Genomic DNA, 11,668 nt, shown 5'->3' with positions numbered 1-11,668 from the left:
ATGTACCTAATCCTTTGTTTGCCAGACGTGACAAAGATTTGCCCTAGAAAGGACTGAGCTAAGAAAAAGCCTTGAAATATATATCACAGTCACCTGACAAATGTGAGAGATGACGTGGGAGGCATGAAGGATTTACTGGCGTGCACATCGAGAAGACACAGTGCTGCACTGCAGTGCCATTTCACTGAGCAACTGTGTCTGCAGTGCAGAACAGTCATCCAGTACTGAGAGATGATGGATAAAATGGAAATCTGCAGCCACACTTAGACCTAATGTATGTATGCTAACGCTCAGCCAACATTTGCTGATGGAGGTTTGATCGTTTTTGCAAATCAGCATCAATGAACCAAAGAACAAAATGGAAACTAGCTTTTAATATTTTTCCATTTTATTTAGATTTTTTTTTCACTGTAAATTTTTAATGGTAACATAGTGTTAGTTTCTATTAAGAATTATTTGTATTTTTGCTAAAGATTACTAAGCTTGCCAATGTTTTAGATATTGTTTAAACTGCACTGACAAAAACTGAGAATGTAATTATGTTTTCATTTTTAACTGCATGTAGAAATGTTTTTTGTTTCATTTTGCCATTCTACACTGATGTAGAATCTGCACAAGCACCACAAACTATAAACTCCATACTGACCTCAAACCAGACATCATCCTTCCCTTCATGGTCAAGACAATATTGAACGTTCTCGTGCTGCTCAACAAAAGGACCGGAGCAATTCAAAATTCTAACTCAAGACCTTCTTGCTGTAAGATATCAGTGCTTCCATCACAACACTGTGCAGCCCTTCTGAAAAATGGGAAATAAATGTATTTATTTATGTTGTTTTTTTGAAAAAAAAAAAAAAAAAAAAAATACAAGTAAGAGTTTTTAGACACCCATTTATATATTCCATAGTAACTATTCATCTTTTGAAGCAAATTTAAGGTACACTCACACACAAATTACTCTGTAAACAAAACAAGAAGGTAATCAAGGGATTAAGTGAAATTATGACATTGGGAGGGCAGATTTATTGCATTTATGTCAGGTGGAATAACTACACACAAAAAGAAATCAAAAACATTCAGTCTCTGCCACTCCCACACAAAGAAGTCTTGATATAAATTCCCTCTTGACAATTAGGATTAAACATACCCCTTGCCTGTAGTCATAATTTTTGAAGAATGCAAACAGTAAACAGAAAACGTGATATTTGTAGCGACATTTAATCGCGTCCCCTTGGCTTCAGGTATCACATGAGGCCACACGATGCCACTTAGGCCAAAACATGTAATTTTAACATATTTAAAAAAAAACATAAAATACAAAAAAGCAATCTCACCACAGATAAACTTTCAGCCGGCATTTCGAGCATGAATTGCACCTGATTCTGAAGATACCTCCCCTGCAGCTGGTAAGTAAAGCCTACATAATTCAGCCCTGTAAATGGAGCTAATTAGATTGATAATGCAACCATTTCATACAGCCTATATAGACAGAGACACAAAAACACACGTTGAAGCCTATGATGCTGAATTCCCCAGTGAAGCTGAGGGAGTCTTTATGGCACGCAGAAAAGAGAAAATTGTACACAAGTACAAAACAATCCACTCTGAATTACTTGATGCATGATTAATAAGTGTATACAGCGTGCAGCATTGATGCCAATTTGCGCTATTGTGTAAGTTTGAGGCATTGATTTCCTGGAAAAGGTTCACCTGGCGACCTCTTTACCCCCCCCCCCCCTTGGAGCCAGCAAAATGGGCAAATTCTTAATAAGTACAACCCAGCAGGGAAACGAGCTAAGCGCAGAACCAAAACTCCCATTCGGAGAATCACTTCGGTTATCACTCCTCAGAAAGGGGGAACGAAAAGAGGAAATAAATTAAAATAAAGTCATCTGCCAAAAAATTTATAAATAAATAAACCTGCAGGGTGACGCAGGAAGACAAATGGAGCACTAGCTGCTGCTGAGGACTGACCCGGTTTAATAAACAACACGAAAGGAGAACACCTGAGATATGACAGCGTGACATGCTGAAACCAGACCATATCTGGTGAAAATACCTGACATTTAACACCAACACTGAAAATTCATGATATTAAAGGAACTAATTGCAATCCAACAAAGACTGGTCAAAGAAAAATAAAAACTCAGTTTAAAAATTCATTTCATACACATGGAGAGTACAAATTACAGCGCTGGACCACAGAGCTACATCGGCAGTTTCTCAGAAGTGGCCCTGACCCCCGGTCTGCGTTACAATATCTTCAGGACTTGGTTTGCGTTTCCAAGATGTGATCGTCATAGCAACACACTAAGGGGGGTCCCCATTTTCCCTGCAGCCTTCAGCCAATGAGCCCTATTACGCTGGAGTGTAAGATCAATGGAGGTTTGTCTGTTGGCTGAGGTAGGCATTTACCTAATATATCTTTCTAAAGTAAACAAGGAACCAGAAGTTTACTACTCTGAAGAAGCCATTTTGTACAACTTTTCAGAACAAAATCCCTGCTTTGCTTCTCTCTACAAACACAACAACTTAATCGTACAAAATAAAACATAAAAGTATAAAAGGATAAATGAAATACAATCAAGAAAAGATAAAAATATATTTCAGAAGTCAGACAATTTTGATGTATTTGTACCTCATTATGCTCAGATTTCTTGAGTTGATGATAATCTTACCGGTCAAGAAGTAGTTTTGCACAAGCCATGCATGTTTGAATTCTGAGCTCTGTCTTTATAATGCTTTTGCATTTGGCAGCAGTCACTCTTATATTTCCACCTTAATGTCTTTCCTCTGCACTTGTCACTGATTCTACCATATTTGTTTACCTACACAGACTACAGCTGGCCTAATGTAGATCAATCACTTTACTGTGGTTTGTGTTGGATTCAGCTAAGTGCTTTGTTTTCATGGAGTGCGTACCTGCATTCCAGATATGCATATCAATATATATCTGGAAAACTGCTGGAGTGAACTCTTTCAAACTGCACCTTTTGATACAGTTCAGAAGAACCTTTTTAATGTTTAATTTCATTGTTTGCAATGAGTTCCTTTACATGGAAGTTAGCAATGAAAACATTTATTGACATGCTTGTGAAGATGAATGTAAAACGTACATATTGGTAGCCCCAAAAGAATTAATTAATCAATCTCTAAAGGCAGAAATCATACAAAAGCAGAACCGAAGACCTTTTGATAACGTCACCAGTTCTGGTTTTCCCAGGTGGCTGCAGAACGCCACGTCCACAGAGCTGATCAAGAAGCTCATCCACTGTGAAATGAACTGAAAAACAGAATGAATTTTCCTTGTCATAACGTTAAAAAACAAAACAAAAATGAACTTCGCCAATCATGTCGGAAACATTAACCTCCAAGTGCAACACATAAAAGAAGCTGACTGAGTTATGAATCATTAAAACGATGTTGCCTCAAGAGGCCGCGAGGTAAGAAAATAATCTAATTTGCTGTGGCAGCTGACATGTGTCATGCTTTGGTTTCACCGCAGCTTCCTTGTACTTCTAAATGTCTTTCATTAATTCACTTCGGGAAGCAGTTGTCGTGATTGCTTGAGTAGGTTTTTGACAGGTTTTGGGCAATGGCAGGTTCACACAAAAGAAAACTTAATGTTCTCATCTGTTAATTTGTGGATTTGCGCAAAAGTGAAAAGTGGACACAGAAAAGGTTGCTTGCAGCTTTGCTCCTCACAAAATTACAAATTTAGGCTAAAGAGTCTCCTGCAAACGTAATGTGTCTATTGTTTTGTAGAAAAGGAAAGAGTCTGTTAATTATGCACAAACAGGGGTAGAAATTTAAATTTATTTTATTATCGCCTTCCGTCATGAAAGGCTGGTAATCATGTCATTGTCTGGCTGTACTGACTGAATGTGCGATTACTATAGGTTAATTTTAGCTCTGTAAATATGGTGGACAAATATTAAATTCTTTATTTTTTTATTATTGCCAGGCACCATGAAAGGCAGCATTTGTATGTCTGCTAGGAAAATATTTCATGAATCACTGGACAAATTTTATTTAATTTTTTATCTCAGAACGTAATCTTTGGATGTACTTTTACAACTGGAGTCAACACTATTTAAGATGGATGCCACAGCTAATCAGCCTCAGCCAACTCAAAAATGGATTTAACTCAGTCCGTTTTACAGATAGTGAGCTAAAATTTGGTGTGGTAGTACTGAGTCTCTTTCCCACCAGTTTTTAAAAAGCAAAACCGCAGATCATAAATCCTCGAGTCATGATGCTTGTGATGCAGGATCTGCAGCATGAGTCAACACTGCGAGCAGGAAGAGGTGATTCGTCTCTTTTAGTTTGTCTGTTCAAACCCTCGACTTTTGTGTGTGCGCGTTTCATTTATTTATTTTGCTTGTTTGTTTCTGATTCTTCTCAAATGAAATTTGGCAGAAAAAAAGAAATCGGCTCCAAACTGAAGTATTTCTTTACAGCACTGTTTCCATCAGACACAGAGAAGAAAAAAAAGCTGGGAGTAATCAATAACTAATTACGAGTGTAATAATCAATAACCAAGGAGGCCGTGTCTGCACACCTCTGTCCCGGTGTGTGAGAGTGGACGCCATGCTGCTAGTCAGGTCTCTCCACCTCCAGTCCACCAACAAGCGTCACCTTTCTAAAACAAACCCTGCCAAAATATCCGTGAAGTGTCACACTTTTTCACTTGTGAACGAAAGCTTCAGGAGATGAAGTGGTTCCTAATCAAATCATAATTAAAAATGCCTATGATTAGACCGACAGTAGGAGTAGAAGAGCTTTCAACCTTTTCAACTGGCACTAAGTTAAGATACGGGAATAAAAATATTTAATTATAGACAAGTCTACAACCTCTTGTAAAAACAAGAGAGAGAGAGAATTATACTTTATTACATTGATACAGCAGTTTTATTTAAAAAGAAATCACAGATATGACACAAAACAATGAAGTTTCACAGCTGAACATTTTTTTTTAATTAAAAACACAACACTTTTTTTGTCAGTTCAAGTACGAGACAAACTATAAAATTGCACTTATACATGCATGTCCACAACACATTCCTTCATAAGTTAAAATCTGATCATAACAAAAAAGAAACATTTACGTTGAAAGAATGTTATTAATTATAAAACTTCTTCACAAAGGTAATTCAGCACAAAGTGCGGCAAAAAAGCTGTTTGTCCCAAGTTATCCTCAGTGTGTCCAAAATTATGATCGAGCCCAAACAGAATTAAATAATTGTAAAAGAAAAACAAGGAAGATGTCACTGAACTATGTGAAAATAGCTGAAGGAAATAAGATTTATACACATACGTGACAATTATAAAATAAAAAAAACACCTGTTTATTCTTCCATCCATCTTTGATCACTTTCCTAGAAAGGGTTGCAGGGAAAAAAGTCTAAACAGAAACCCAGGTCCCTTTGTCAGCTCTTCCACAGAAACACGAAGTGCTTCCAAGCTCGCCATTAAAATACTCAACCCAGAGAGTCCTTAATCAGCCCTGTGGTCTCCTCCCACTGGGACAGATCCAAAACCCCTTGGAACATGTCGGGAAGCCGTCCTTAATGACTGCCCCCAGCCACCTAAACTGACTCTCTTTAATGGGAAGGGAAACATTTGTACTCTGAGCTTTTTCTAAGTTGCTTACCACCTCAATTCGGCCCTGAAATGGAGCCCAGGCATCCTTCAGATGAGGCTCCACAACTTGTTTTTAGGATCCAAATCTACCCAAAAATCAGGGTTGGGAGGGTTGACATGTAAATTGACGAGTTTGCATTTCGACTCAGCTTTTGCTTGACGACAAACTGGTTCAGCAGATACATTACTGCTCCAGTCTGCCTGTGAATATCACGAGCAAGTCCCTGAGATACTTGAACTTCTCCACTAGAGGCAATAGCTCATCTGCCAAACCGAGCTGACGATCCGTGGGTTTCTGACAGAGGGCTCTCACACTTTGAGGTGCTAAGATTAATTCTGGCTGTTTTCCTGCATCATCTTCAAAACGCAGACATGAAACCTGAAGCCGGCCGACCTGGAAACCCTCCACCCTCTGGCTGCTCCTAGAAGTTCTGTCCATAAAGGTTTTGAACAGAACCAAGGGCAAAAAGCAGAGTCCAACACTCATGCCTGACATGTAAATCGAAGCAAACAAGGCTTCAGGGAATGAAAGTGAAGCAGCCATGGAGTGTGGATAATTGGATGAAAGTAATATTTAGCGATGAATCACACATCTGCATTTGACAACAAGATGATGCTGCCTTAGTTGATTCAGGGCTGATGATTCATATAAAGATGGCTGGTGGAAGAAAACGGGCAGGTTTCCAGAGTCGCTGATGAAATGGTTTTAATCTTAACAGGACATTAAAGTTTTTAACTTTTTCCAACTCTATCAGTCAAAAACAGGTTTGGTGATGCCTGAGTTTGCCAGGGGGTCAAAACAAACTTTTCTTTTCTTTAAAAGAAACGTAACAACATAGCAACAGTCCACATCTCGTTTGGATTAGGATTTTTTTATTTATTTGTGCTATTAAAGCCAGAATAGATACAACAAAAGTCTAAATGGAAGTTTTTTTCCTTGGTTGATTGCATACAGTCATTACTTCCACCACATCTCTGTGTGTTACAGAATAATTTTCTCTAACAACAGACATCAATCCATCCAGCTATTTTCTTTACCTGCTTTTTCTTTTCCAGGTTGCGGGGAGCCCGTGCCTTTCACCAGCAGTCACTGCGCGAGAGGCGGGGGGACACCCTGGACAGGTCGTAGGTCCATCACACGTCCAAATAGAGACAAACAAGACAAACGAACCATTCACACTCTCACTCACATCTAAGGACAATTTAGAGGTTTAACAAAAGAAAGTGAACTAAATTATCTTTGTTGTTGTTTTTTTATTTGGTCAGCAGGTAATTAGGTCAATGACCAAAAAAGTATGATTATAAAAATGAAAATCAAAGAGTTGACCTATTAACTGGGACCTCTGGCACGCAAAAGCCAAAATTCAAACAAAATTATCATAATTGTAGGCAATAGTATACTTTTAATGACAAATTACCATAAGTGTGATGGAAGGTGTATTGCGCTGACATGAAGTGGATATGATGTTTAAAAAAAGCTTACATTTCTATATTTTGCTTCCCTGAGACTTACCTGTTGTGTGGAAAATAGGCATCATGGCTTGAGTCATAGCTGGTCTGAATGCTAACCCGTTAACATCAGATAAAAATAATACAATGCACATGCTATTGTGCTGATGTGCAGCAAGCTGATAACTTTACAACACCTGCAGAAAACCTAAAGGAAAAGGCAAAACTTAAATCTATACAACTTATAACTATTGGTAGTTTTAGAGGAAGCACTGGGGTCTGTCTGTTTTGATATGACGGGTGCAAGATGATATGTCCTTTGCTTGTGGTATAACATAAAGTCTGGTCTTATGCTGTTAAGAGAATAAATAAAAAACAAAAGTCAGCAAACCTGTTTCAGTGCAGCATAAAAATGCCTGATATGTCAGATCCAGACATAATACACTGCTGAAATCCAATAATGCAGAGACAACAGAACAAAGTCATGTCATTTTTTTCACTCAGAAACAGACTTGTTTATTTTTCTCTCCCTGAGATAAATCATACAGAGTCTGTCACTGTAAAACAACACTCACTCCCCTGTTTCCCGTTGAGCCGTCATGTAGTACACATTGTGTTTTGCTCTGCCGTAGTAACACCTCTCAGTGAGGAAGTTCTATCTCTCCTGTCGTGGCTATAAAAATCTCCCAGTGGGTGGTGCTGTTTTGTGCCGGCTGAAATTCAAACACCCCAATTTTTTTTATTTTTTTTCCCCATTTTTCTTTACACACCAGGCTGCCTCACTGAACTTTGAATGGATTTCTTATCATTTAATCAAATATTTAATGAACATTTGCCTCTCCATCAGCTGGTTTCAGTCATTAAACACACATCTTTGCAGACTCCGGAGACGTGAAGAACAGAGGGGAGAAAAAAAAAGCAGAGAAATTTGCAGAGGCAAATGGGAGACAAAGGGGGTGACACTTAATGTTGCCTCTCATTCATTTTCCTGGTTCAGTGATGCAGCAACGCCCAACGGGTCCTCCTACCAACCAAATTGTATTCTCCCCCATCCCAGAATCACACATACGTAAGTATGTTCCACCAACCATCGTGGTCGTCGTGCGCCGTGACGTCACACTGCAGTTCTTCTCGGGCTCCGCTGGATGACACTGGCAAGTCATCGCGTACACACGATGATGAGCCGTCATTCTTAATGGCGACCGCTCACAGTGGGCATTTGTGCATGTGTTTGTGTTTGTGTGCGCGTTTGGGTGGGGTTATTAGATGGATGGGTAGTGATTGGGTGCTGGGGAGTGGGAGTACGTTTATATGAGGGGGCAGGAGGGTTGATGGAGCTGTAGGAGGCAGGGGTGCGGGCGGTAAAATCGCAAATGAGAGGAAATTGTTTTGAGTCACAGCAGATTTGGTGGAGAGAGATAAGGGGCTGATGACGGCGGTCCTGGTGTGATTAGGATTAGGGTGGGGGTGGTGATGGGGGGAGTTTGGAGAGACTAGAAGGTTGTGGCGATGGAAGGGGGCGAATGTGTGCACGGGGAAGCTTCTTTTTTTTTTTCTTTGCGTGGGGAGGGGTGTGTTGGGATTTATCTGTACGCCTAGGTTAGAAAATTCTTCCTGACGATGAGAGAGGAGAATTGAGGGAAAGATGAAGAGATATGTGGTTTAGATAATGGCGGCAGGAGAAAAAAGATAAGGGCAAAGGGTGTCACGCAGAAAGATAGAGTGCGATGGAACAAGAAAGAGTGAATGAGACAAAAGAAGTGAACATTTAATAGAGACCACAAAAAAAATGAAAAAAAAAAGAGAGACAGAGTGCAGAGAGAAGAGGAGGGGGTGGCAGTGGGCAGGCCATGGATGAGAGGAGAGACTCTGAGAGAGCGCCAGAGTGATTTTTGACGTCCACCCCCCCCAACTCACACACACCCGCCCAATGTTGGGGATGTTGTGGCTAGCTTTGGCGGCAAAAGCTTTAGAGGTTTGAACAATGACGCAGAGGGACCCGCCACGTCTGCCCCAGCTGATAATGACGATGCCCCCCCAAAACGATAGCAATAATAAACTGGTTCTTGTGGAACGCTAAAACCATTTGCACGGTTTACATTACGGACTATCACACTGGACACAACACGGGCGTTTCTACCTAACATTGGCAGAGTGCGCGAGGGTGGTCAGTCAGAGGCAGCAAATGAGACACAAAGAGAAGACAGAGGTGGATACATGGAGAAAAAGCAAGCGGGAAGGAAAAGGGATTACAATCAGTGTGTATCACCTGCACGTACTTGACATTCACATGTGTATAACCTCAAAGTGGGAAAAAAAATGAAGGCATTTAAAGCTGAGCCTGTTGTATGAGGGTAATCTTGTGTAATTTTCTTTTTATCAGTACAGACAGGGGTGGGGGGTGGGGGGAGAAAAATCAAGCCACTAAGTGAGAGCTGAACCCTACTGAGAGCCATTATTTTGAAACGTGGTAAAACCCTGAATGATACGGTGGGAGGTGCAAGGCGGAGGTGCGGTCTGTCTAACCTATTTGTGACGGTATTTTCAGTTCAAATCTAAACAGTGGCAAGCGCTTCACTTAAATCTTAGAAATCGCCAAAGGAACCAATAATTGAAGCATCTCAGGAAAAAAAAAAAAAATGACAGCACATGAAAAGTAACTCAGCCGTGACTAAAGCAGAGCAGAATTCGCTCTGCGCTCTATTGATGATGTATGAGCCATTGACTCTCTGTGGTGAGTCATATAGAAATTACTTGTAACAGTCATGGCATTGCTTCAAATTGTAAAGTAGGCTTCTATAAATACGGCTTGATGTTTTCGGGGATCTTCATCAGATTGGCGAGGAAGACGCAGCAGAGGAGTGGTATTCTTCCTCCTCAAAAACAAATTACAGTCACGACGTGTGACTCTCGAGCCTCTCCTGTAATTAGGTTGGACTGTGCCTTAATCAATTCCATGTCTGACCCGCTAAAACAGGAGGAACACAACGCCGCAGGAGCACATTATAATTCCGCTGTTGATTTAACAGTGCCGTCCTAATGCAATGGACGAGCCCTCTCAAATGCCACCAGCCATGATTTGTCTTTTGTGAGTCATCCAGCCTCTAAAACAATGCGACACCGTGCCGCTTGGTTCCCCATTGTCCTTTCCATAACACCCTTGATGAAGCTCCATGTTTGTATGCAGGAGTAAACTCAGACAGCACCGACAGAAGCGGTGCGGTAAGTGTTTAAAAAAGAATAAAAAGCCCATTTAAAGCCATCAAGTTCTTGAAGACGTCTTGTATGAGTCAGTGAAAAGTGTTTCATTAAGCTCATATAATAAGTGACTGTGTGTTTTTGTTGTTTGAGCGTGGATCAGGAGCTGCATGACAAATTCATGGCTGGAAGTGACTGTGTGCTTTGTTGGCTCCCAGACTGAAGAGGCTCATTGGCTGTGGCAGCTGGTTGACCTTGGAGAGAAGGCAACCTGTTTCTATCACTTTCACCCCTCCGGAGCTTCTTTTTTTAATCTTGTCTGTGGAAGTGAAGAGAGAAACGTCAATTCTGACATCAGACTTACAGAAGAAAAGACGCACCTGGCCTCATCTATGGCGCTTCGTGCTCGCAACCTACCAGCATCTCACAAAGATTTGATGCTCACTCGTGATTTTCAATTGATCCCCTTATGCTCTGACAAGTGGTGAAAACAGCCGTGCATTATACAGTTTTAAAAAATTAATAGGAAACAAAAAGTTCATTTTCTCTTTGCATGTGCAATCATTTATCTTTAGAAAGACAGAAGCTTGGATTGATTCATTTGCTCCATACATACATCTTCATTGCATTTGTACTGAATGTGAGTGGAAAAAAACAACAATCCTGAACCAGTGCAGTGTTTACAAAATGGTAGTGGGTCCAAACTAGGGTTTGGCCCAGTGTGAATGTTTGCTCATGTCTCACGCACTGTGTTCAAAGATGTTTGGCTGAATATATGCATGTGCTGTCACTACAGCTAAAGGTCGCCACTGCAGGCGATTACAAAGTCAGAGATCGGGTCATATATACTGATGAAAAAAGACAGCTGCACAGGAACAATTCCAACTCATTGCTCTCTTAACAATGTAAAGTTTCCAACTCAGTAAGTGGCAGTGAAACATTAATAATCAAAATGTCTGTCATTGACGCTGTTGCCATGGTTACACAGTGAAAAGGCTAATTGCTTCTCTGTGGTCTCTCGCACCTGAATGTTTCCAGTCTCCTGAAACTTGCATAAATCACTTAACTAAAATGTTGCCTAAATGAAATGCATCAAAAGATGCAGCTGTGAGCGTATTCACACAGCAGAGAGTGCAGGCGCCGCGGTGAGGTTTCACAGTGAGAGCTGATCGCTAACGAGAGCAACTCCCACTCCAATGATTTTAGTTTTTTTTTTTTTTAATGCTGTTGGAAAACCAGCACAAGCAGCTACTATTAATACAAATAGACTGAATTAGTCTCCATTCTCATTCAGGAATGTGAAAGTGGGTGGGGGTGGGGGGAACTGGGGAGGGGAGTGAGGCGGTGGGGGCGGAGCTGGGGGAGTGCTGGCTGTCGG

At 40.6% G+C, this 11,668-nt stretch overlaps 1 protein-coding gene across 1 annotated transcript in view; it reads right to left on the bottom strand.

The window, feature by feature from the left end:
* The window catches only part of tmigd1 (transmembrane and immunoglobulin domain containing 1), a 30,791-nt gene extending 24,046 nt beyond the window's left edge, over nt 1-6,745 (bottom strand). The window contains exon 1 of the mRNA XM_025006317.1: nt 6,682-6,745. The gene's annotated coding sequence lies outside the window, so the exon portion shown is untranslated. The remainder of the gene's footprint in view (nt 1-6,681) is intronic.
* Nucleotides 6,746-11,668: the final 4,923 nt, after the last annotated feature.

This window comes from Kryptolebias marmoratus, linkage group LG13 (genome assembly GCF_001649575.2).
Source record: "Kryptolebias marmoratus isolate JLee-2015 linkage group LG13, ASM164957v2, whole genome shotgun sequence".
Taxonomy (NCBI): domain Eukaryota; kingdom Metazoa; phylum Chordata; class Actinopteri; order Cyprinodontiformes; family Rivulidae; genus Kryptolebias; species Kryptolebias marmoratus.
Note: the sequence above shows the minus strand (reverse complement) of the source record. Positions and strands in the feature narration are given on the sequence as shown.